At 39.9% G+C, this 24,025-nt stretch overlaps 24 non-coding genes across 24 annotated transcripts; all 24 read right to left on the reverse strand.

Annotated features, from left to right (window-relative positions):
* Window positions 1–1,213: 1,213 nt before the first annotated feature.
* On the reverse strand, window positions 1,214–1,285 carry TRNAE-UUC (transfer RNA glutamic acid (anticodon UUC)). Its single transcript has one exon. It is a non-coding gene; the product is annotated as a tRNA-Glu (tRNA).
* A 1,393-nt stretch (window positions 1,286–2,678) lies between these two features.
* TRNAE-UUC (transfer RNA glutamic acid (anticodon UUC)) lies at window positions 2,679–2,750 on the reverse strand. Its single transcript has one exon. It is a non-coding gene; the product is annotated as a tRNA-Glu (tRNA).
* A 1,384-nt stretch (window positions 2,751–4,134) lies between these two features.
* Window positions 4,135–4,206, reverse strand: TRNAE-CUC (transfer RNA glutamic acid (anticodon CUC)). Its single transcript has one exon. It is a non-coding gene; the product is annotated as a tRNA-Glu (tRNA).
* A 1,890-nt stretch (window positions 4,207–6,096) lies between these two features.
* Window positions 6,097–6,168, reverse strand: TRNAE-UUC (transfer RNA glutamic acid (anticodon UUC)). The gene has a single exon. It is a non-coding gene; the product is annotated as a tRNA-Glu (tRNA).
* Window positions 6,169–7,483: 1,315 nt separating this feature from the next.
* Window positions 7,484–7,555, reverse strand: TRNAE-UUC (transfer RNA glutamic acid (anticodon UUC)). The gene has a single exon. It is a non-coding gene; the product is annotated as a tRNA-Glu (tRNA).
* Window positions 7,556–8,666: 1,111 nt separating this feature from the next.
* Window positions 8,667–8,738, reverse strand: TRNAE-UUC (transfer RNA glutamic acid (anticodon UUC)). The gene has a single exon. It is a non-coding gene; the product is annotated as a tRNA-Glu (tRNA).
* Window positions 8,739–9,255: 517 nt separating this feature from the next.
* On the reverse strand, window positions 9,256–9,327 carry TRNAE-UUC (transfer RNA glutamic acid (anticodon UUC)). Its single transcript has one exon. It is a non-coding gene; the product is annotated as a tRNA-Glu (tRNA).
* A 726-nt stretch (window positions 9,328–10,053) lies between these two features.
* TRNAE-UUC (transfer RNA glutamic acid (anticodon UUC)) lies at window positions 10,054–10,125 on the reverse strand. The gene has a single exon. It is a non-coding gene; the product is annotated as a tRNA-Glu (tRNA).
* Window positions 10,126–10,642: 517 nt separating this feature from the next.
* On the reverse strand, window positions 10,643–10,714 carry TRNAE-UUC (transfer RNA glutamic acid (anticodon UUC)). The gene has a single exon. It is a non-coding gene; the product is annotated as a tRNA-Glu (tRNA).
* A 1,318-nt stretch (window positions 10,715–12,032) lies between these two features.
* Window positions 12,033–12,104, reverse strand: TRNAE-UUC (transfer RNA glutamic acid (anticodon UUC)). Its single transcript has one exon. It is a non-coding gene; the product is annotated as a tRNA-Glu (tRNA).
* Window positions 12,105–12,924: 820 nt separating this feature from the next.
* Window positions 12,925–12,996, reverse strand: TRNAK-UUU (transfer RNA lysine (anticodon UUU)). Its single transcript has one exon. It is a non-coding gene; the product is annotated as a tRNA-Lys (tRNA).
* A 517-nt stretch (window positions 12,997–13,513) lies between these two features.
* Window positions 13,514–13,585, reverse strand: TRNAE-UUC (transfer RNA glutamic acid (anticodon UUC)). Its single transcript has one exon. It is a non-coding gene; the product is annotated as a tRNA-Glu (tRNA).
* Window positions 13,586–14,311: 726 nt separating this feature from the next.
* On the reverse strand, window positions 14,312–14,383 carry TRNAE-UUC (transfer RNA glutamic acid (anticodon UUC)). Its single transcript has one exon. It is a non-coding gene; the product is annotated as a tRNA-Glu (tRNA).
* An 813-nt stretch (window positions 14,384–15,196) lies between these two features.
* TRNAE-UUC (transfer RNA glutamic acid (anticodon UUC)) lies at window positions 15,197–15,268 on the reverse strand. Its single transcript has one exon. It is a non-coding gene; the product is annotated as a tRNA-Glu (tRNA).
* A 1,021-nt stretch (window positions 15,269–16,289) lies between these two features.
* On the reverse strand, window positions 16,290–16,361 carry TRNAE-UUC (transfer RNA glutamic acid (anticodon UUC)). The gene has a single exon. It is a non-coding gene; the product is annotated as a tRNA-Glu (tRNA).
* A 517-nt stretch (window positions 16,362–16,878) lies between these two features.
* Window positions 16,879–16,950, reverse strand: TRNAE-UUC (transfer RNA glutamic acid (anticodon UUC)). Its single transcript has one exon. It is a non-coding gene; the product is annotated as a tRNA-Glu (tRNA).
* A 224-nt stretch (window positions 16,951–17,174) lies between these two features.
* TRNAE-UUC (transfer RNA glutamic acid (anticodon UUC)) lies at window positions 17,175–17,246 on the reverse strand. The gene has a single exon. It is a non-coding gene; the product is annotated as a tRNA-Glu (tRNA).
* Window positions 17,247–18,563: 1,317 nt separating this feature from the next.
* TRNAE-UUC (transfer RNA glutamic acid (anticodon UUC)) lies at window positions 18,564–18,635 on the reverse strand. Its single transcript has one exon. It is a non-coding gene; the product is annotated as a tRNA-Glu (tRNA).
* Window positions 18,636–18,859: 224 nt separating this feature from the next.
* Window positions 18,860–18,931, reverse strand: TRNAE-UUC (transfer RNA glutamic acid (anticodon UUC)). Its single transcript has one exon. It is a non-coding gene; the product is annotated as a tRNA-Glu (tRNA).
* Window positions 18,932–20,536: 1,605 nt separating this feature from the next.
* Window positions 20,537–20,608, reverse strand: TRNAE-UUC (transfer RNA glutamic acid (anticodon UUC)). The gene has a single exon. It is a non-coding gene; the product is annotated as a tRNA-Glu (tRNA).
* Window positions 20,609–20,832: 224 nt separating this feature from the next.
* On the reverse strand, window positions 20,833–20,904 carry TRNAE-UUC (transfer RNA glutamic acid (anticodon UUC)). The gene has a single exon. It is a non-coding gene; the product is annotated as a tRNA-Glu (tRNA).
* Window positions 20,905–22,582: 1,678 nt separating this feature from the next.
* TRNAE-CUC (transfer RNA glutamic acid (anticodon CUC)) lies at window positions 22,583–22,654 on the reverse strand. Its single transcript has one exon. It is a non-coding gene; the product is annotated as a tRNA-Glu (tRNA).
* A 217-nt stretch (window positions 22,655–22,871) lies between these two features.
* On the reverse strand, window positions 22,872–22,943 carry TRNAE-CUC (transfer RNA glutamic acid (anticodon CUC)). Its single transcript has one exon. It is a non-coding gene; the product is annotated as a tRNA-Glu (tRNA).
* An 800-nt stretch (window positions 22,944–23,743) lies between these two features.
* On the reverse strand, window positions 23,744–23,815 carry TRNAE-UUC (transfer RNA glutamic acid (anticodon UUC)). The gene has a single exon. It is a non-coding gene; the product is annotated as a tRNA-Glu (tRNA).
* Between the last annotated feature and the right edge of the window lie 210 nt (window positions 23,816–24,025).

Raw genomic sequence — 24,025 nt, forward strand, 5'->3', positions numbered from 1 at the left:
CGATGTTCACCTGACCAGGAATATAAAACTGGTGTTTTCACACCGGGAAACGAACCCGGGCCATGGCGGTGAGAGCGCCAAATCCTAACCACTAGATCATATGGGACGTTGACGTATGAAGGCGTTTCCTATTTATCGGGAACACATAAGTAAGGCATATAATCGTATACTTGTGACGTGACGTGACATGAACTGAATGTCGTGAATTATATATATTCTCTTGTAATCAAGCCAACAAATACGAGAGGCCAATTTATATCTTTTAATTAAATTGTCTATGAGAATTTTGTACAAGCTGCGATGTTCAACTGACCAGGAATCTAAAACTGGTGTTCCCACACCGGGAATTGAACCCGGGCCTTCGCGGTGAAAGCGCCGAATCCTAACCACTAGACCATATGGGACGTTGACGTATGAAGGCGTTTCCTATTTATCGGGAACACATAAGTAAGGCATATAATCTGATACTTGTGACGTGACATGAACTGAATGTCGAGTATTATATATTCTCTTGTAATCAAGCCAACAAATACGAGAGGCCAATTTATATCTTTTAATTAAATTGTCTATGAGAATGTTGTACAAGCTGCGATGTTCAACTGACCAGGAATATAAAACTGGTGTTCTCACACCGGGAAATGAACCCGGGCCATGGCGGTGAGAGCGCCAAATCCTAACCACTAGATCATATGGGACGTTGACGTATGAAGGCGTTTCCTATTTATCGGGAACACATAAGTAAGGCATATAATCGTATACTTGTGACGTGACGTGACATGAACTGAATGTCGTGAATTATATTATATTCTCTTGTAATCAAGCCAACAAATACGAGAGGCCAATTTATATCTTTTAATTAAATTGTCTATGAGAATTTTGTACAAGCTGCGATGTTCAACTGACCAGGAATCTAAAACAGGTGTTCCCACACCGGGAATTGAACCCCGGCCTTGGCGGTGAAAGCGCCAAATCCTAACCACTAGACCATATGGGACGTTGACGTATGAAGGCGTTTCCTATTTATCGGGAACACATAAGTAAGGCATATAATCTGATACTTGTGACGTGACATGAACTGAATGTCGAGTATTATATATTCTCTTGTAATCAAGCCAACAAATACGAGAGGCCAATTTATATCTTTTAATTAAATTGTCTATGAGAATTTTGTACAAGCTGCGATGTTGAACTGACCAGGAATCTAAAACAGATGTTCCCACACCGGGAATTGAACCCGGGCCTTGGCGGTGAAAGCGCCAAATCCTAACCACTAGACCATATGGGACGTTGAAGTATGAAGGCGTTTCCTATTTAACGGGAACACATAAGTAAGGCATATAATCTGATACTTGTGACGTGACATGAACTGAATGTCGAGTATTATATATATTCTCTTGTAATCAAGCCATCAAATACGAGAGGCCAATTTATATCTTTTAATTAAATTGTCTATGAGAATGTTGTACAAGCTGCGATGTTCAACTGACCAGCAATATAAAACTGGTGTTCTCACACCGGGAAATGAACCCCGGCCATGGCGGTGAGAGCGCCAAATCCTAACCACTAGATCATATGGGACGTTGACGTATGAAGGCGTTTCCTATTTATCGGGAACACATAAGTAAGGCATATAATCTGATACTTGTGACGTGACATGAACTGAATGTCGAGGATAATATATTCTCTTGTACTCAAGCCAACAAATACGAGAGGCCAATTTATATCTTTTAATTAAATTGTCTATGAGAATGTTGTACAAGCTGCGATGTTCAACTGACCAGGAATATAAAACTGGTGTTCTCACACCGGGAAATGAACCCGGGCCATGGCGGTGAGAGCGCCAAATCCTAACCACTAGATCATATGGGACGTTGACGTATGAAGGCGTTTCCTATTTATCGGGAACACATAAGTAAGGCATATAATCTGATACTTGTGACGTGACATGAACTGAATGTCGAGTATTATATATTCTCTTGTAATCAAGCCAACAAATACGAGAGGCCAATTTATATCTTTTAATTAAATTGTCTATGAGAATGTTGTACAAGCTGCGATGTTCAACTGACCAGGAATATAAAACTGTTGTTCTCACACCGGGAAATGAACCCGGGCCATGGCGGTGAGAGCGCCAAATCCTAACCACTAGATCATATGGGACGTTGACGTATGAAGGCGTTTCCTATTTATCGGGAACACATAAGTAAGGCATATAATCGTATACTTGTGACGTGACGTGACATGAACTGAATGTCGTGAATTATATTATATTCTCTTGTAATCAAGCCAACAAATACGAGAGGCCAATTTATATCTTTTAATTAAATTGTCTATGAGAATTTTGTACAAGCTGCGATGTTCAACTGACCAGGAATCTAAAACAGGTGTTCCCACACCGGGAATTGAACCCCGGCCTTGGCGGTGAAAGCGCCAAATCCTAACCACTAGACCATATGGGACGTTGACGTATGAAGGCGTTTCCTATTTATCGGGAACACATAAGTAAGGCATATAATCTGATACTTGTGACGTGACATGAACTGAATGTCGAGTATTATATATTCTCTTGTAATCAAGCCAACAAATACGAGAGGCCAATTTATATCTTTTAATTAAATTGTCTATGAGAATTTTGTACAAGCTGCGATGTTGAACTGACCAGGAATCTAAAACAGATGTTCCCACACCGGGAATTGAACCCGGGCCTTGGCGGTGAAAGCGCCAAATCCTAACCACTAGACCATATGGGACGTTGAAGTATGAAGGCGTTTCCTATTTAACGGGAACACATAAGTAAGGCATATAATCTGATACTTGTGACGTGACATGAACTGAATGTCGAGTATTATATATTCTCTTGTAATCAAGCCATCAAATACGAGAGGCCAATTTATATCTTTTAATTAAATTGTCTATGAGAATGTTGTACAAGCTGCGATGTTCAACTGACCAGCAATATAAAACTGGTGTTCTCACACCGGGAAATGAACCCCGGCCATGGCGGTGAGAGCGCCAAATCCTAACCACTAGATCATATGGGACGTTGACGTATGAAGGCGTTTCCTATTTATCGGGAACACATAAGTAAGGCATATAATCTGATACTTGTGACGTGACATGAACTGAATGTCGAGGATAATATATTCTCTTGTACTCAAGCCAACAAATACGAGAGGCCAATTTATATCTTTTAATTAAATTGTCTATGAGAATGTTGTACAAGCTGCGATGTTCAACTGACCAGGAATATAAAACTGGTGTTCTCACACCGGGAAATGAACCCGGGCCATGGCGGTGAGAGCGCCAAATCCTACCCACTAGATCATATGGGACGTTGACGTATGAAGGCGTTTCCTATTTATCGGGAACACATAAGTAAGGCATATAATCTGATACTTGTGACGTGACATGAACTGAATGTCGAGTATTATATATTCTCTTGTAATCAAGCCAACAAATACGAGAGGCCAATTTATATCTTTTAATTAAATTGTCTATGAGAATGTTGTACAAGCTGCGATGTTCAACTGACCAGGAATATAAAACTGGTGTTTTCACACCGGGAAACGAACCCGGGCCATGGCGGTGAGAGCGCCAAATCCTAACCACTAGATCATATGGGACGTTGACGTATGTAGGCGTTTCCTATTTATCGGGAACACATAAGTAAGGCATATAATCGTATATTTGTGACGTGACGTGACATGAACTGAATGTCGTGAATTATATATATTCTCTTGTAATCAAGCCAACAAATACGAGAGGCCAATTTATATCTTTTAATTAAATTGTCTATGAGAATTTTGTACAAGCTGCGATGTTCAACTGACCAGGAATCTAAAACTGGTGTTCCCACACCGGGAATTGAACCCGGGCCTTCGCGGTGAAAGCGCCGAATCCTAACCACTAGACCATATGGGACGATGGCATTGGAAGGCGATTCCTATTTATCGGGAAAACACAAGTATGGCATGCAATCGGATACTTCTGACATGAACTGCACGTCGTGTATTACATATTCTCTTGTAATAAGGCAACAAATACGAGAGGCCAATTTATATCTTTTAATTAAATTGTCTCTGAGAATTGTATACAAGCTGCGATGTTCAACTGACCAGGAATATAAAACTGGTGTTCCCACACCGGGAATTGAACCCGGGCCATGGCGGTGAGAGCGCCAAATCCTAACCACTAGATCATATGGGACGTTGATGTATGAAGGCGTTTCCTATTTATCGGGAACACATAAGTAAGGCATATAATCTGATACTTGTGACGTGACATGAACTGAATGTCGAGTATTATATATTCTCTTGTAATCAAGCCAACAAATACGAGAGGCCAATTTATATCTTTTAATTAAATTGTCTATGAGAATGTTGTACAAGCTGCGATGTTCAACTGACCAGGAATCTAAAACAGGTGTTCCCACAACGGGAATTGAACCCGGGCCTTGGCGGTGAAAGCGCCAAATCCTAACCACTAGACCATATGGGACGTTGAAGTCGTTTCCTATTTAACGGGAACACATAAGTAAGGCATATAATCTGATACTTGTGACGTGACATGAACTGAATGTCGAGTATTATATATTCTCTTGTAATCAAGCCAACAAATACGAGAGGCCAATTTATATCTTTTAATTAAATTGTCTATGAGAATGTTGTACAAGCTGCGATGTTCAACTGACCAGCAATATAAAACTGGTGTTCTCACACCGGGAAATGAACCCGGGCCATGGCGGTGAGAGCGCCAAATCCTAACCACTAGATCATATGGGACGTTGACGTATGAAGGCGTTTCCTATTTAACGGGAACACATAAGTAAGGCATATAATCTGATACTTGTGACGTGACATGAACTGAATGTCGATTATTATTTATTCTCTTGTAATCAAGCCAACAAATACGAGAGGCCAATTTATATCTTTTAATTAAATTGTCTATGAGAATGTTGTACAAGCTGCGATGTTCAACTGACCAGGAATATAAAACAGGTGTTCCCACACCGGGAACTGAACATATAATCGGATATTAAGGCATATAATCTGATACTTGTGACGTGACATGAACTGAATGTCGAGTATTATATATTCTCTTCTGATGAGCCAACAAATACGAGAGGCCAATTTATATCTTTTAATTAAATTGTCTATGAGAATTTTGTACAAGCTGCGATGTTCAACTGACCAGGAATATAAAACTGGTGTTTTCACACCGGGAAATGAACCCGGGCCATGGCGGTGAGTGCGCCAAATCCTAACCACTAGATCATATGGGACGTTGACGTATGAAGGCGTTTCCTATTTATCGGGAACACATAAGTAAGGCATATAATCGTATACTTGTGACGTGACGTGACATGAACTGAATGTCGTGAATTATATATATTCTCTTGTAATCAAGCCAACAAATACGAGAGGCCAATTTATATCTTTTAATTAAATTGTCTATGAGAATTTTGTACAAGCTGCGATGTTCAACTGACCAGGAATCTAAAACAGGTGTTCCCACACCGGGAATTGAACACGGGCCTTGGCGGTGAAAGCGCCAAATCCTAACCACTAGACCATATGGGACGTTGACATATGAAGGCGTTTCCTATTTATCGGGAACACATAAGTAAGGCATATAATCTGATACTTGTGACGTGACATGAACTGAATGTCGAGTATTATATATTCTCTTGTAATCAAGCCAACAAATACGAGAGGCCAATTTATATCTTTTAATTAAATTGTCTATGAGAATGTTGTACAAGCTGCGATGTTCAACTGACCAGGAATATAAAACTGGTGTTCTCACACCGGGAAATGAACCCGGGCCATGGCGGTGAGAGCGCCAAATCCTAACCACTAGATCATATGGGACGTTGACGTATGAAGGCGTTTCCTATTTATCGGGAACACATAAGTAAGGCATATAATCGTATACTTGTGACGTGACGTGACATGAACTGAATGTCGTGAATTATATATATTCTCTTGTAATCAAGCCAACAAATACGAGAGGCCAATTTATATCTTTTAATTAAATTGTCTATGAGAATTTTGTACAAGCTGCGATGTTCAACTGACCAGGAATCTAAAACAGGTGTTCCCACACCGGGAATTGAACCCGGGCCTTGGCGGTGAAAGCGCCAAATCCTAACCACTAGACCATATGGGACGTTAACGTATGAAGGCGTATCCTATTTATCGGGAACACATAAGTAAGGCATATAATCGTATACTTGTGACGTGACGTGACATGAACTGAATGTCGTGAATTATATATATTCTCTTGTAATCAAGCCAACAAATACGAGAGGCCAATTTATATCTTTTAATTAAATTGTCTATGAGAATTTTGTACAAGCTGCGATGTTGAACTGACCAGGAATCTAAAATAGATGTTCCCACACCGGGAATTGAACCAGGGCCTTGGCGGTGAAAGCGCCAAATCCTAACCACTAGACCATATGGGACGTTGAAGTATGAAGGCGTTTCCTATTTAACGGGAACACATAAGTAAGGCATATAATCTGATACTTGTGACGTGACATGAACTGAATGTCGAGTATTATATATTCTCTTGTAATCAAGCCAACAAATACGAGAGGCCAATTTATATCTTTTAATTAAATTGTTTATGAGAATGTTGTACAAGCTGCGATGTTCAACTGACCAGGAATATAAAACAGGTGTTCCCACACCGGGAACTGAACATATAATCGGATATTAAGGCATATAATCGGATACTTGTGACGTGACATGAACTGAATGTCGAGTATGATATATTCTCTTCTGATGAGCCAACAAATACGAGAGGCCAATTTATATCTTTTAATTAAATTGTATATGAGAATTTTGTACAAGCTGCGATGTTCAACTGACCAGGAATATAAAACTGGTGTTTTCACACCGGGAAATGCACCCGGGCCATGGCGGTGAGTGCGCCAAATCCTAACCACTAGATCATATGGGACGTTGACGTATGAAGGCGTTTCCTATTTATCGGGAACACATAAGTAAGGCATATAATCGTATACTTGTGACGTGACGTGACATGAACTGAATGTCGTGAATTATATATATTCTCTTGTAATCAAGCCAACAAATACGAGAGGCCAATTTATATCTTTTAATTAAATTGTCTATGAGAATTTTGTACAAGCTGCGATGTTCAACTGACCAGGAATCTAAAACAGGTGTTCCCACAACGGGAATTGAACCCGGGCCTTGGCGGTGAAAGCGCCAAATCCTAACCACTAGACCATATGGGACGTTGAAGTATGAAGGCGTTTCCTATTTAACAGGAACACATAAGTAAGGCATATAATCTGATACTTGTGACGTGACATGAACTGAATGTCGAGTATTATATATTCTCTTGTAATCAAGCCAACAAATACGAGAGGCCAATCTATATCTTTTAATTAAATTGTCTATGAGAATGTTGTACAAGCTGCGATGTTCAACTGACCAGGAATATAAAACTGGTGTTCCCACACCGGGAATTGAACCCGGGCCTTGGCGTTGAAAGCGCCAAATCCTAACCACTAGACCATATGGGACGTTGACGTATGAAGGCGTTTCCTATTTATCGGGAACACATAAGTAAGGCATATAATCTGATACTTGTGACGTGACGTGACATGAACTGAATGTCGAGTATTATATATTCTCTTGTAATCAAGCCAACAAATACGAGAGGCCAATTTATATCTTTTAATTAAATTGTCTATGAGAATGTTGTACAAGCTGCGATGTTCAACTGACCAGGAATATAAATCTGGTGTTCTCACACCGGGAAATGAACCCGGGCCATGGCGGTGAGAGCGCCAAATCCTAACCACTAGATCATATGGGACGTTGACGTATGAAGGCGTTTCCTATTTATCGGGAACACATAAGTAAGGCATATAATCGTATACTTGTGACGTGACGTGACATGAACTGAATGTCGTGAATTATATATATTCTCTTGTAATCAAGCCAACAAATACGAGAGGCCAATTTATATCTTTTAATTAAATTGTCTATGAGAATTTTGTACAAGCTGCGATGTTCAACTGACCAGGAATCTAAAACAGGTGTTCCCACACCGAGAATTGAACCCGAGCCTTGGCGGTGAAAGCGCCAAATCCTAACCACTAGACCATATGGGACGTTGACGTATGAAGGCGTTTCCTATTTATCGGGAACACATAAGTAAGGCATATAATCTGATACTTGTGACGTGACATGAACTGAATGTCGAGTATTATATATTCTCTTGTAATCAAGCCAACAAATACGAGAGGCCAATTTATATCTTTTAATTAAATTGTCTATGAGAATTTTGTACAAGCTGCGATGTTCAACTGACCAGGAATATAAAACTGGTGTTCTCACACCGGGAAATGAACCCGGGCCATGGCGGTGAGAGCGCCAAATCCTAACCACTAGATCATATGGGACGTTGACGTATGAAGGCGTTTCCTATTTATCGGGAACACATAAGTAAGGCATATAATCGTATACTTGTGACGTGACGTGACATGAACTGAATGTCGTGAATTATATATATTCTCTTGTAATCAAGCCAACAAATACGAGAGGCCAATTTATATCTTTTAATTAAATTGTCTATGAGAATTTTGTACAAGCTGCGATGTTCAACTGACCAGGAATCTAAAACAGGTGTTCCCACACCGGGAATTGAACCCGGGCCTTGGCGGTGAAAGCGCCAAATCCTAACCACTAGATCATATGGGACATTGACGTATGAAGGCGTTTCCTATTTATCGGGAACACATAAGTAAGGCATATAATCTGATACTTGTGACGTGACATGAACTGAATGTCGAGTATTATATATTCTCTTGTAATCAAGCCAACAAATACGAGAGGCCAATTTATATCTTTTAATTAAATTGTCTATGAGAATGTTGTACAAGCTGCGATGTTCAACTGACCAGGAATATAAAACTGGTGTTCTCACACCGGGAAATGAACCCGGGCCATGGCGGTGAGAGCGCCAAATCCTAACCACTAGATCATATGGGACTTTGACATATGAAGGCGTTTCCTATTTATCGGGAACACATAAGTAAGGCATATAATCGTATACTTGTGACGTGACGTGACATGAACTGAATGTCGTGAATTATATATATTCTCTTGTAATCAAGCCAACAAATACGAGAGGCCAATTTATATCTTTTAATTAAATTGTCTATGAGAATTTTGTACAAGCTGCGATGTTCAACTGACCAGGAATCTAAAACAGGTGTTCCCACACCGGGAATTGAACCCGGGCCTTGGCGGTGAAAGCGCCAAATCCTAACCACTAGACCATATGGGACGTTGACGTATGAAGGCGTTTCCTATTTATCGGGAACACATAAGTAAGGCATATAATCTGATACTTGTGACGTGACATGAACTGAATGTCGAGTATTATATATTCTCTTGTAATCAAGCCAACAAATACGAGAGGCCAATTTATATCTTTTAATTAAATTGTCTATGAGAATGTTGTACAAGCTGCGATGTTCAACTGACCAGGAATATAAAACAGGTGTTCCCACACCGGGAACTGAACATATAATCGGATATTAAGGCATATAATCGGATACTTGTGACGTGACATGAACTGAATGTCGAGTATTATATATTCTCTTCTGATGAGCCAACAAATACGAGAGGCCAATTTATATCTTTTAATTAAATTGTCTATGAGAATTTTGTACAAGCTGCGATGTTCAACTGACCAGGAATATAAAACTGGTGTTTTTACACCGGGAAATGAACCCGGGCCATGGCGGTGAGTGCGCCAAATCCTAACCACTAGATCATATGGGACGTTGACGTATGAAGGCGTTTCCTATTTATCGGGAACACATAAGTAAGGCATATAATCGTATACTTGTGACGTGACGTGACATGAACTGAATGTCGTGAATTATATATATTCTCTTGTAATCAAGCCAACAAATACGAGAGGCCAATTTATATCTTTTAATTAAATTGTCTATGAGAATTTTGTACAAGCTGCGATGTTCAACTGACCAGGAATCTAAAACAGGTGTTCCCACACCGAGAATTGAACTCGGGCCATGGCGGTGAAAGCGCCAAATCCTAACCACTAGACCATATGGGACGTTGACGTATGAAGGCGTTTCCTATTTATCGGGAACACATAAGTAAGGCATATAATCTGATACTTGTGACGTGACATGAACTGAATGTCGAGTATTATATATTCTCTTGTAATCAAGCCAACAAATACGAGAGGCCAATTTATATCTTTTAATTAAATTGTCTATGAGAATGTTGTACAAGCTGCGATGTTCAACTGACCAGGAATATAAAATTGGTGTTCTCACACCGGGAAATGAACCCGGGCCATGGCGGTGAGAGCGCCAAATCCTAACCACTAGATCATATGGGACGTTGACGTATGAAGGCGTTTCCTATTTATCGGGAACACATAAGTAAGGCATATAATCGTATACTTGTGACGTGACGTGACATGAACTGAATGTCGTGAATTATATATATTCTCTTGTAATCAAGCCAACAAATACGAGAGGCCAATTTATATCTTTTAATTAAATTGTCTATGAGAATTTTGTACAAGCTGCGATGTTCAACTGACCAGGAATCTAAAACAGGTGTTCCCACACCGGGAATTGAACCCGAGCCTTGGCGATGAAAGCGCCAAATCCTAACCACTAGACCATATGGGACGTTGACGTATGAAGGCGTTTCCTATTTATCGGGAACACATAAGTAAGGCATATAATCTGATACTTGTGACGTGACGTGACATGAACTGAATGTCGAGTATTATATATTCTCTTGTAATCAAGCCAACAAATACGAGAGGCCAATTTATATCTTTTAATTAAATTGTCTATGAGAATTTTGTACAAGCTGCGATGTTGAACTGACCAGGAATCTAAAACAGATGTTCCCACACCGGGAATTGAACCCGGGCCTTGGCGGTGAAAGCGCCAAATCCTAACCACTAGACAGTATGGGACGTTGACGTATGAAGGCGTTTCCTATTTATCGGGAACACATAAGTAAGGCATATAATCTGATACTTGTGACGTGACGTGACATGAACTGAATGTCGAGTATTATATATTCTCTTGTAATCAAGCCAACAAATACGAGAGGCCAATTTATATCTTTTAATTAAATTGTTTATGAGAATGTTGTACAAGCTGCGATGTTCAACTGACCAGGAATATAAAACAGGTGTTCCCACACCGGGAACTGAACATATAATCGGATATTAAGGCATATAATCGGATACTTGTGACGTGACATGAACTGAATGTCGAGTATGATATATTCTCTTCTGATGAGCCAACAAATACGAGAGGCCAATTTATATCTTTTAATTAAATTGTCTATGAGAATTTTGTACAAGCTGCGATGTTCAACTGACCAGGAATATAAAACTGGTGTTTTCACACCGGGAAATGCACCCGGGCCATGGCGGTGAGTGCGCCAAATCCTAACCACTAGATCATATCGGACGTTGACGTATGAAGGCGTTTCCTATTTATCGGGAACACATAAGTAAGGCATATAATCGTATACTTGTGACGTGACGTGACATGAACTGAATGTCGTGAATTATATATATTCTCTTGTAATCAAGCCAACAAATACGAGAGGCCAATTTATATCTTTTAATTAAATTGTCTATGAGAATTTTGTACAAGCTGCGATGTTCAACTGACCAGGAATCTAAAACAGGTGTTCCCACAACGGGAATTGAACCCGGGCCTTGGCGGTGAAAGCGCCAAATCCTAACCACTAGACCATATGGGACGTTGAAGTATGAAGGCGTTTCCTATTTAACAGGAACACATAAGTAAGGCATATAATCTGATACTTGTGACGTGACATGAACTGAATGTCGAGTATTATATATTCTCTTGTAATCAAGCCAACAAATACGAGAGGCCAATCTATATCTTTTAATTAAATTGTCTATGAGAATGTTGTACAAGCTGCGATGTTCAACTGACCAGGAATATAAAACTGGTGTTCCCACACCGGGAATTGAACCCGGGCCTTGGCGTTGAAAGCGCCAAATCCTAACCACTAGACCATATGGGACGTTGACGTATGAAGGCGTTTCCTATTTATCGGGAACACATAAGTAAGGCATATAATCTGATACTTGTGACGTGACGTGACATGAACTGAATGTCGAGTATTATATATTCTCTTGTAATCAAGCCAACAAATACGAGAGGCCAATTTATATCTTTTAATTAAATTGTCTATGAGAATGTTGTACAAGCTGCGATGATCAACTGACCAGGAATATAAATCTGGTGTTCTCACACCGGGAATTGAACCCGGGCCTTGGCGGTGAAAGCGCCAAATCCTAACCACTAGATCATATGGGACGTTGACGTATGAAGGCGTTTCCTATTTATCGGGAACACATAAGTAAGGCATATAATCGTATACTTGTGACGTGACGTGACATGAACTGAATGTCGTGAATTATATATATTCTCTTGTAATCAAGCCAACAAATACGAGAGGCCAATTTATATCTTTTAATTAAATTGTCTATGAGAATGTTGTACAAGCTGCGATGTTCAACTGACCAGGAATATAAAACTGGTGTTCTCACACCGGGAAATGAACCCGGGCCATGGCGGTGAGAGCGCCAAATCCTAACCACTAGATCATATGGGACGTTGACGTATGAAGGCGTTTCCTATTTATCGGGAACACATAAGTAAGGCATATAATCGTATACTTGTGACGTGACGTGACATGAACTGAATGTCGTGAATTATATATATTCTCTTGTAATCAAGCCAACAAATACGAGAGGCCAATTTATATCTTTTAATTAAATTGTCTATGAGAATTTTGTACAAGCTGCGATGTTCAACTGACCAGGAATCTAAAACAGGTGTTCCCACACCGGGAATTGAACCCGGGCCTTGGCGGTAAAAGCGCCAAATCCTAACCACTAGACCATATGGGACATTGACGTATGAAGGCGTTTCCTATTTATCGGGAACACATAAGTAAGGCATATAATCTGATACTTGTGACGTGACATGAACTGAATGTCGAGTATTATATATTCTCTTGCAATCAAGCCAACAAATACGAGAGGCCAATTTATATCTTTTAATTAAATTGTCTATGAGAATGTTGTACAAGCTGCGATGTTCAACTGACCAGGAATATAAAACTGGTGTTCTCACACCGGGAAATGAACCCGGGCCATGGCGGTGAGAGCGCCAAATCCTAACCACTAGATCATATGGTACTTTGACGTATGAAGGCGTTTCCTATTTATCGGGAACACATAAGTAAGGCATATAATCGTATACTTGTGACGTGACGTGACATGAACTGAATGTCGTGAATTATATATATTCTCTTGTAATCAAGCCAACAAATACGAGAGGCCAATTTATATCTTTTAATTAAATTGTCTATGAGAATGTTGTACAAGCTGCGATGTTCAACTGACCAGGAATCTAAAACAGGTGTTCCCACACCGGGAATTGAACCCGGGCCTTGGCGGTGAAAGCGCCAAATCCTAACCACTAGACCATATGGGACGTTGACGTATGAAGGCGTTTCCTATTTATCGGGAACACATAAGTAAGGCATATAATCTGATACTTGTGACGTGACATGAACTGAATGTCGAGTATTATATATTCTCTTGTAATCAAGCCAACAAATACGAGAGGCCAATTTATATCTTTTAATTAAATTGTCTATGAGAATGTTGTACAAGCTGCGATGTTCAACTGACCAGGAATATAAAACAGGTGTTCCCACACCGGGAACTGAACATATAATCGGATATTAAGGCATATAATCGGATACTTGTGACGTGACATGAACTGAATGTCGAGTATTATATATTCTCTTCTGATGAGCCAACAAATACGAGAGGCCAATTTATATCTTTTAATTAAATTGTCTATGAGAATTTTGTACAAGCTGCGATGTTCAACTGACCAGGAATATAAAACTGGTGTTTTTACACCGGGAAATGAACCCGGGCCATGGCGGTGAGTGCGCCAAATCCTAACCACTAGATCATATGGGACGTTGACGTATGAAGGCGTTTCCTATTTATCGGGAACACATAAGTAAGGCATATAATCGTATACTTGTGACGTGACGTGACATGAACTGAATGTCGTGAATTATATATATTCTCTTGTAATCAAGCCAACAAATACGAGAGGCCAATTTATATCTTTTAATTAAATTGTCTATGAGAATTTTGTACAAGCTGCGATGTTCAACTGACCAGGAATCTAAAACAGGTGTTCCCACACCGAGAATTGAACTCGGGCCATGGCGGTGAAAGCGCCAAATCCTAACCACTAGACCATATGGGACGTTGACGTATGAAGGCGTTTCCTATTTATCGGGAACACATAAGTAAGGCATATAATCTGATACTTGTGACGTGACATGAACTGAATGTCGAGTATTATATATTCTCTTGTAATCAAGCCAACAAATACGAGAGGCCAATTTATATCTTTTAATTAAATTGTCTATGAGAATGTTGTACAAGCTGCGATGTTCAACTGACCAGGAATATAAAATTGGTGTTCTCACACCGGGAAATGAACCCGGGCCATGGCGGTGAGAGCGCCAAATCCTAACCACTAGATCATATGGGACGTTGACGTATGAAGGCGTTTCCTATTTATCGGGAACACATAAGTAAGGCATATAATCGTATACTTGTGACGTGACGTGACATGAACTGAATGTCGTGAATTATATATATTCTCTTGTAATCAAGCCAACAAATACGAGAGGCCAATTTATATCTTTTAATTAAATTGTCTATGAGAATTTTGTACAAGCTGCGATGTTCAACTGACCAGGAATCTAAAACAGGTGTTCCCACACCGGGAATTGAACCCGAGCCTTGGCGACGAAAGCGCCAAATCCTAACCACTAGACCATATGGGACGTTGACGTATGAAGGCGTTTCCTATTTATCGGGAACACATAAGTAAGGCATATAATCTGATACTTGTGACGTGACGTGACATGAACTGAATGTCGAGTATTATATATTCTCTTGTAATCAAGCCAACAAATACGAGAGGCCAATTTATATCTTTTAATTAAATTGTCTATGAGAATTTTGTACAAGCTGCGATGTTGAACTGACCAGGAATCTAAAACAGATGTTCCCACACCGGGAATTGAACCCGGGCCTTGGCGGTGAAAGCGCCAAATCCTAACCACTAGACAATATGGGACGTTGACGTATGAAGGCGTTTCCTATTTATCGGGAACACATAAGTAAGGCATATAATCTGATACTTGTGACGTGACGTGACATGAACTGAATGTCGAGTATTATATATTCTCTTGTAATCAAGCCAACAAATACGAGAGGCCAATTTATATCTTTTAATTAAATTGTCTATGAGAATGTTGTACAAGCTGCGATGTTCAACTGACCAGGAATATAAAACTGGTGTTCTCACACCGGGAAATGAACCCGAGCCATGGCGGTGAGAGCGTCAAATCCTAACCACTAGATCATATGGGACTTGACGTATGAAGGCGTTTCCTATTTATCGGGAACACATAAGTAAGGCATATAATCTGATACTTGTGACGTGACATGAACTGAATGTCGAGTATTATATATTCTCTTGTAATCAAGCCAACAAATACGAGAGGCCAATTTATATCTTTTAATTAAATTGTCTATGAGAATGTTGTACAAGCTGCGATGTTCAACTGACCAGGAATATAAAACAGGTGTTCCCACACCGGGAACTGAACATATAATCGGATATTAAGGCATATAATCGGATACTTGTGACGTGACATGAACTGAATGTCGAGTATTATATATTCTCTTCTGATGAGCCAACAAATACGAGAGGCCAATTTATATCTTTTAATTAAATTGTCTATGAGAATTTTGTACAAGCAGCGATGTTCAACTGACCAGGAATATAAAACTGGTGTTTTCACGCCGGGAAATGAACCCGGGCCATGGCGGTGAGTGCGCCAAATCCTAACCACTAGATCATATGGGACGTTGACGTATGAAGGCGTTTCCTATTTATCGGGAACACATAAGTAAGGCATATAATCGTATACTTGTGACGTGACGTGACATGAACTGAATGTCGTGAATTATATATATTCTCTTGTAATCAAGCCAACAAATACGAGAGGCCAATTTATATCTTTTAATTAAATTGTCTATGAGAATTTTGTACAAGCTGCGATGTTCAACTGACCAGGAATCTAAAACAGGTGTTCCCACACCGAGAATTGAACTCGGGCCATGGCGGTGAAAGCGCCAAATCCTAACCACTAGACCATATGGGACGTTGACGTATGAAGGCGTTTCCTATTTATCGGGAACACATAAGTAAGGCATATAATCTGATACTTGTGACGTGACATGAACTGAATGTCGAGTATTATATATTCTCTTGTAATCAAGCCAACAAATACGAGAGGCCAATTTATATCTTTTAATTAAATTGTCTATGAGAATGTTGTACAAGCTGCGATGTTCAACTGACCAGGAATATAAAATTGGTGTTCTCACACCGGGAAATGAACCCGGGCCATGGCGGTGAGAGCGCCAAATCCTAACCACTAGATCATATGGGACGTTGACGTATGAAGGCGTTTCCTATTTATCGGGAACACATAAGTAAGGCATATAATCGTATACTTGTGACGTGACGTGACATGAACTGAATGTCGTGAATTATATATATTCTCTTGTAATCAAGCCAACAAATACGAGAGGCCAATTTATATCTTTTAATTAAATTGTCTATGAGAATTTTGTACAAGCTGCGATGTTCAACTGACCAGGAATCTAAAACAGGTGTTCCCACACCGGGAATTGAACCCGAGCCTTGGCGGTGAAAGCGCCAAATCCTAACCACTAGACCATATGGGACGTTGACGTATGAAGGCGTTTCCTATTTATCGGGAACACATAAGTAAGGCATATAATCTGATACTTGTGACGTGACGTGACATGAACTGAATGTCGAGTATTATATATTCTCTTGTAATCAAGCCAACAAATACGAGAGGCCAATTTATATCTTTTAATTAAATTGTCTATGAGAATTTTGTACAAGCTGCGATGTTGAACTGACCAGGAATCTAAAACAGATGTTCCCACACCGGGAATTGAACCCGGGCCTTGGCGGTGAAAGCGCCAAATCCTAACCACTAGACAATATGGGACGTTGACGTATGAAGGCGTTTCCTATTTATCGGGAACACATAAGTAAGGCATATAATCTGATACTTGTGACGTGACGTGACATGAACTGAATGTCGAGTATTATATATTCTCTTGTAATCAAGCCAACAAATACGAGAGGCCAATTTATATCTTTTAATTAAATTGTCTATGAGAATGTTGTACAAGCTGCGATGTTCAACTGACCAGGAATATAAAACTGGTGTTCTCACACCGGGAAATGAACCCGGGCCATGGCGGTGAGAGCGTCAAATCCTAACCACTAGATCATATGGGACTTGACGTATGAAGGCGTTTCCTATTTATCGGGAACACATAAGTAAGGCATATAATCTGATACTTGTGACGTGACATGAACTGAATGTCGAGTATTATATATTCTCTTGTAATCAAGCCAACAAATACGAGAGGCCAATTTATATCTTTTAATTAAATTGTCTATGAGAATGTTGTACAAGCTGCGATGTTCAACTGACCAGGAATATAAAACAGGTGTTCCCACACCGGGAACTGAACATATAATCGGATATTAAGGCATATAATCGGATACTTGTGACGTGACATGAACTGAATGTCGAGTATTATATATTCTCTTCTGATGAGCCAACAAATACGAGAGGCCAATTTATATCTTTTAATTAAATTGTCTATGAGAATTTTGTACAAGCAGCGATGTTCAACTGACCAGGAATATAAAACTGGTGTTTTCACGCCGGGAAATGAACCCGGGCCATGGCGGTGAGTGCGCCAAATCCTAACCACTAGATCATATGGGACGTTGACGTATGAAGGCGTTTCCTATTTATCGGGAACACATAAGTAAGGCATATAATCGTATACTTGTGACGTGACGTGACATGAACTGAATGTCGTGAATTATATATATTCTCTTGTAATCAAGCCAACAAATACGAGAGGCCAATTTATATCTTTTAATTAAATTGTCTATGAGAATTTTGTACAAGCTGCGATGTTCAACTGACCAGGAATCTAAAACAGGTGTTCCCACAACGGGAATTGAACCCGGGCCTTGGCGGTGAAAGCGCCAAATCCTAACCACTAGACCATATGGGACGTTGACGTATGAAGGCGTTACCTATTTATCGGGAACACATAAGTAAGGAATATAATCTGATATTTGTGACGTGACGTGACATGAACTGCATGTCGAGTATTATATATTCTCTTGTAATCAAGCCAACAAATACGAGAGGCCAATTTATATCTTTTAATTAAATTGTCTATGAGAATTTTGTACAAGCTGCGATGTTGAACTGACCAGGAATCTAAAACAGATGTTCCCACACCGGGAATTGAACCCGGGCCTTGGCGGTGAAAGCGCCAAATCCTAACCACTAGATCATATGGGACGTTGACGTATGAAGGCGTTTCCTATTTATCGGGAACACATAAGTAAGGCATATAATCTGATACTTGTGACGTGACGTGACAAGAACTGAATGTCGAGTATTATATATTCTCTTGTAATCAAGCCAACAAATACGAGGGGCCAATTTATATCTTTTAATTAAATTGTCTATGAGAATTTTGTACAAGCTGCGATGTTGAACTGACCAGGAATCTAAAACAGATGTTCCCACACCGGGAATTGAACCCGGGCCTTGGCGGTGAAAGCGCCAAATCCTAACCACTAGACCATATGGGACGTTGACGTATGAAGGCGTTTCCTATTTATCGGGAACACATAAGTAATGCATATAATCTGATACTTGTGACGTGACATGAACTGAATGTCGAGGATAATATATTCTCTTGCAATCAAGCCAACAAATACGAGAGGCCAATTTATATCTTTTAATTAAATTGTCTATGAGAATGTTGTACAAGCTGCGATGTTCAACTGACCAGGAATATAAAACTGGTGTTCTCACACCGGGAAATGAACCCGGGCCATGGCGGTGAGAGCGCCAAATCCTAACCACTAGATCATATGGGACGTTGACGTATGAAGATGTTTCCTATTTATCGGGAACACATAAGTAAGGCATATAATCTGATACTTGTGACGTGACATGAACTGAATGTCGAGTATTATATATTCTCTTGTAATCAAGCCAACAAATACGAGAGGCCAATTTATATCTTTTAATTAAATTGTCTATGAGAATGTTGTACAAGCTGCGATGTTCAACTGACCAGGAATATAAAACTGGTGTTCTCCCACCGGGAAATGAACCCGGGCCATGGCGGTGAGAGCGCCAAATCCTAACCACTAGATCATATGGGACGTTGACGTATGAAGATGTTTCCTATTTATCGGGAACACATAAGTAAGGCATATAATCTGATACTTGTGACGTGACATGAACTGAATGTCGAGTATGATATATTCTCTTGTAATCAAGCCAACAAATACGAGAGGCCAATTTATATCTTTTAATTAAATTGTCTATGAGAATGTTGTACAAGCTGCGATGTTCAACTGACCAGGAATATAAAACTGGTGTTCTCACACCGGGAAATGAACCCGGGCCATGGCGGTGAGAGCGCCAAATCCTAACCACTAGATCATATGGGACGTTGACGTATGAAGGTGTTTCCTATTTATCGGGAACACATAAGTAAGGCATATAATCGTATACTTGTGACGTGACGTGACATGAACTGAATGTCTTGAATTATATATATTCCCTTGCAATCAAGCCAACAAATACGAGAGGCCAATTTATATCTTTTAATTAAATTGTCTATGAGAATTTTGTACAAGCTGCGATGTTCAAATGACCAGGAATCTAAAACAGGTGTTCCCACACCGGGAACTGAACATATAATCGGATAGTAAGGCATATAATCGGATACTTGTGACGTGACATGAACTGAATGTCGAGTATTCTATATTCTCTTGTGATCGAGCCAACAAATACGAGAGGCCAATTTATATCTTTTAATTAAATTGTCTATGAGAATTTTGTACAAGCAGCAATGTTCAACTGACCAGGAATATAAAACTGGTGTTCTCACACCGGGAAATGAACCCGGGCCATGGCGGTGAGAGCGCCAAATCCTAACCACTAGATCATATGGGACGTTGACGTATGAAGGCGTTACCTATTTATCGGGAACACATAAGTAAGGAATATAATCTGATATTTGTTTTGTGACGTGACATGAACTGAATGTCGAGTATTATATATTCTCTTGTAATCAAGCCAACAAATACGAGAGGCCAATTTATATCTTTTAATTAAATTGTCTATGAGAATTTTGTACAAGCTGCGATGTTGAACTGACCAGGAATCTAAAACAGATGTTCCCACACCGGGAATTGAACCCGGGCCTTGGCGGTGAAAGCGCCAAATCCTAACCACTAGACCATATGGGACATTGACGTATGAAGGCGTTTCCTATTTATCGGGAACACATAAGTAAGGCATATAATCTGATACTTGTGACGTGACGTGACAAGAACTGAATGTCGAGTATTATATATTCTCTTGTAATCAAGCCAACAAATACGAGGGGCCAATTTATATCTTTTAATTAAATTGTCTATGAGAATTTTGTACAAGCTGCGATGTTGAACTGACCAGGAATCTAAAACAGATGTTCCCACACCGGGAATTGAACCCGGGCCTTGGCGGTGAAAGCGCCAAATCCTAACCACTAGACCATATGGGACGTTGACGTATGAAGGCGTTTCCTATTTATCGGGAACACATAAGTAAGGCATATAATCTGATACTTGTGACGTGACATGAACTGAATGTCGAGGATAATATATTCTCTTGCAATCAAGCCAACAAATACGAGAGGCCAATTTATATCTTTTAATTAAATTGTCTATGAGAATGTTGTACAAGCTGCGATGTTCAACTGACCAGGAATATAAAACTGGTGTTCTCACACCGGGAAATGAACCCGGGCCATGGCGGTGAGAGCGCCAAATCCTAACCACTAGATCATATGGGACGTTGACGTATGAAGATGTTTCCTATTTATCGGGAACACATAAGTAATGCATATAATCTGATACTTGTGACGTGACATGAACTGAATGTCGAGTATGATATATTCTCTTGTAATCAAGCCAACAAATACGAGAGGCCAATTTATATCTTTTAATTAAATTGTCTATGAGAATGTTGTACAAGCTGCGATGTTCAACTGACCAGGAATATAAAACTGGTGTTCTCACACCGGGAAATGAACCCGGGCCATGGCGGTGAGAGCGCCAAATCCTAACCACTAGATCATATGGGACGTTGACGTATGAAGGTGTTTCCTATTTATCGGGAACACATAAGTAAGGCATATAATCGTATACTTGTGACGTGACGTGACATGAACTGAATGTCGTGAATTAAATATATTCTCTTGTAATCAAGCCAACAAATACGAGAGGCCAATTTATATCTTTTAATTAAATTGCCTATGAGAATGTTGTACCAGCTGCGATGTTCAACTGACCAGGAATCTAAAACAGGTGTTCTCACACCGGGAAATGAACCCGGGTCATGGCGGTGAGAGCGCAAAATCATGACCACTAGACCATATGAGACGTTGTCGTATGAAGGCGTTTCCTATTTATCGGGAACACGTAAGTAAGGCATGTAATCTGATACTTGTGACGTGACATGAACTGAATGTCGAGTATTATATATTGTATTGTAATCAATCCAACAAATATGAGAGGCCAATTTATATCTTTTAATTAAATTGTCTATGGGAATGTTGTACAAGCTGCGATGTTCAACTGACCAGGAATATAAAACTGGTGTTCTCACACCGGGAAATGAACCCGGGTCATGGCGGTGAGAGCGCCAAATCCTGAACACTAGACTATATGGGACGTTGTCGTATGAAGGCGTTTCCTATTTATCGGGAACACATAAGTAAGGCATATCATCGGATACTTGTGACGTGACATGAACTGAATGTCGTGAATTATATATATTCTCTTGTAATCAAGCCAACATATACGAGAGGCCAATTTATATCATTTAATTAAATTGTCTATGAGAATGTTGTACAAGCTGCGATGTTCAACTGACCAGGAATCTAAAACAGGTGTTCACACACCGGGAATTGAACCCGGGCCTTGGCGGTGAAAGCGCCAAATCCTAACCACTAGACCATATGGGATGATGACATTTGAAGGCGTTTCCTATTTATCGGGAAAACACAAGTATAGCATGCAATCGGATACTTCTGACATGAACTGCACGTCGTGTATTACATATTCTCTTGTAATCAAGCCAACAAATACGAGAGGCCAATTTATATCATTTAATTAAATTGTCTATGAGAATGTTGTACAAGCTGCGATGTTCAACTGACAAAAAATATAAAACTGGTGTTCCCACACCGGGAATTGAACCCGGGCCTTGGCGGTGAGAGCACCAAATCCTAACCACTAGACCATATGGGATGTTGACGTATGAAGGCGTTTCCTATTTATCGGGAACACATAAGTAAGGCATATAATCTGATACTTGTGACGTGACATGAACTGAATGTCGAGTATTATATATTCTCTTCTGATGAGACAACAAATACGAGAGGCCAATTTATATTTTTTAATTAAATTGTCTCTGAGAATTTTGTACAAGCTGCGATGTCAACTTACCAGGAATCTAAAACAGGTGTTCCCACACCGGGAATTGAACCCGGGCCTTGGCGGTGAGAGCGCCAAATCCTAACCACTAGACTATATGGGACGATGACATTTGAAGGCGTTTCCTATTTATCGGGAAAACACAAGTATGGCATGCAATCGGATACTTGTGATGTGACATGAACTGAATGTCGAGTATTCTATATTCCCTTGTGATCGAGCCAACAAATACGAGAGGCCAATTTATATCATTTAATTAAATTTTCTATGAGAATGTTGTACAAGCTGCGATGTTCAACTGACCAGGAATATAAAACTGGCGTTCCCACACCGGGAATTGAACCCGGACCTTCGCGGTGAGAGCGCCAAATCCTAACCACTAGATCATATGGGACGTTGACGTATGAAGGCGTTTCCTATTTATCGGGAACACATAAGTAAGGCATATAATCTGATACTTGTGACGTGACATGAACTGAATGCCGAGTATTATATATTCTCTTCTGATGAGACAACAAATACGAGAGGCCAATTTATATCTTTTACTTAAATTGTCTATGAGAATTTTGTACAAGCTGCGATGTTCAACTGACCAGGAATCTAAAACAGGTGTTCCCACACCGGGAATTGAACCCGGGCCTTGGCGGTGAAAGCGCCAAATCCTAACCACTAAATAATATGGGACGTTGACGTATGAAGGCGTTTCCTATTTATCGGGAACACATAAGTAAGGCATATAATCTGATACTTGTGACGTGACATGAACTGAATGTCGAGTATTATATATTCTCTTGTAATCAAGCCAACAAATACTTGAGGCCAATTTATATCTTTTAATTAAATTGTCTATGATAATTTTGTACAAGCTGCGATGTTCAACTGACCAGGAATCTAAAACAGATGTTCCCACACCGGGAATTGAACCCGGGCCTTGGCGGTGAAAGCGCCAAATCCTAACCACTAGACCATATGGGACGTTGACGTATGAAGGCGTTTCCTATTTATCGGGAACACATAAGTAAGGCATATAATCTGATACTTGTGACGTGACATGAACTGAATGTCGAGGATAATATATTCTCTTGTACTCAAGCCAACAAATACGAGAAGCCAATTTATATCTTTTAATTAAATTGTCTATGAGAATGTTGTACAAGCTGCGATGTTCAACTGACCAGGAATCTA

The sequence above is a fragment of the Saccoglossus kowalevskii genome, chromosome 9 (assembly GCF_978046115.1).
Source record: "Saccoglossus kowalevskii chromosome 9, keSacKowa6.1, whole genome shotgun sequence".
In the NCBI taxonomy this organism is placed as follows: Eukaryota; Metazoa; Hemichordata; class Enteropneusta; family Harrimaniidae; genus Saccoglossus; species Saccoglossus kowalevskii.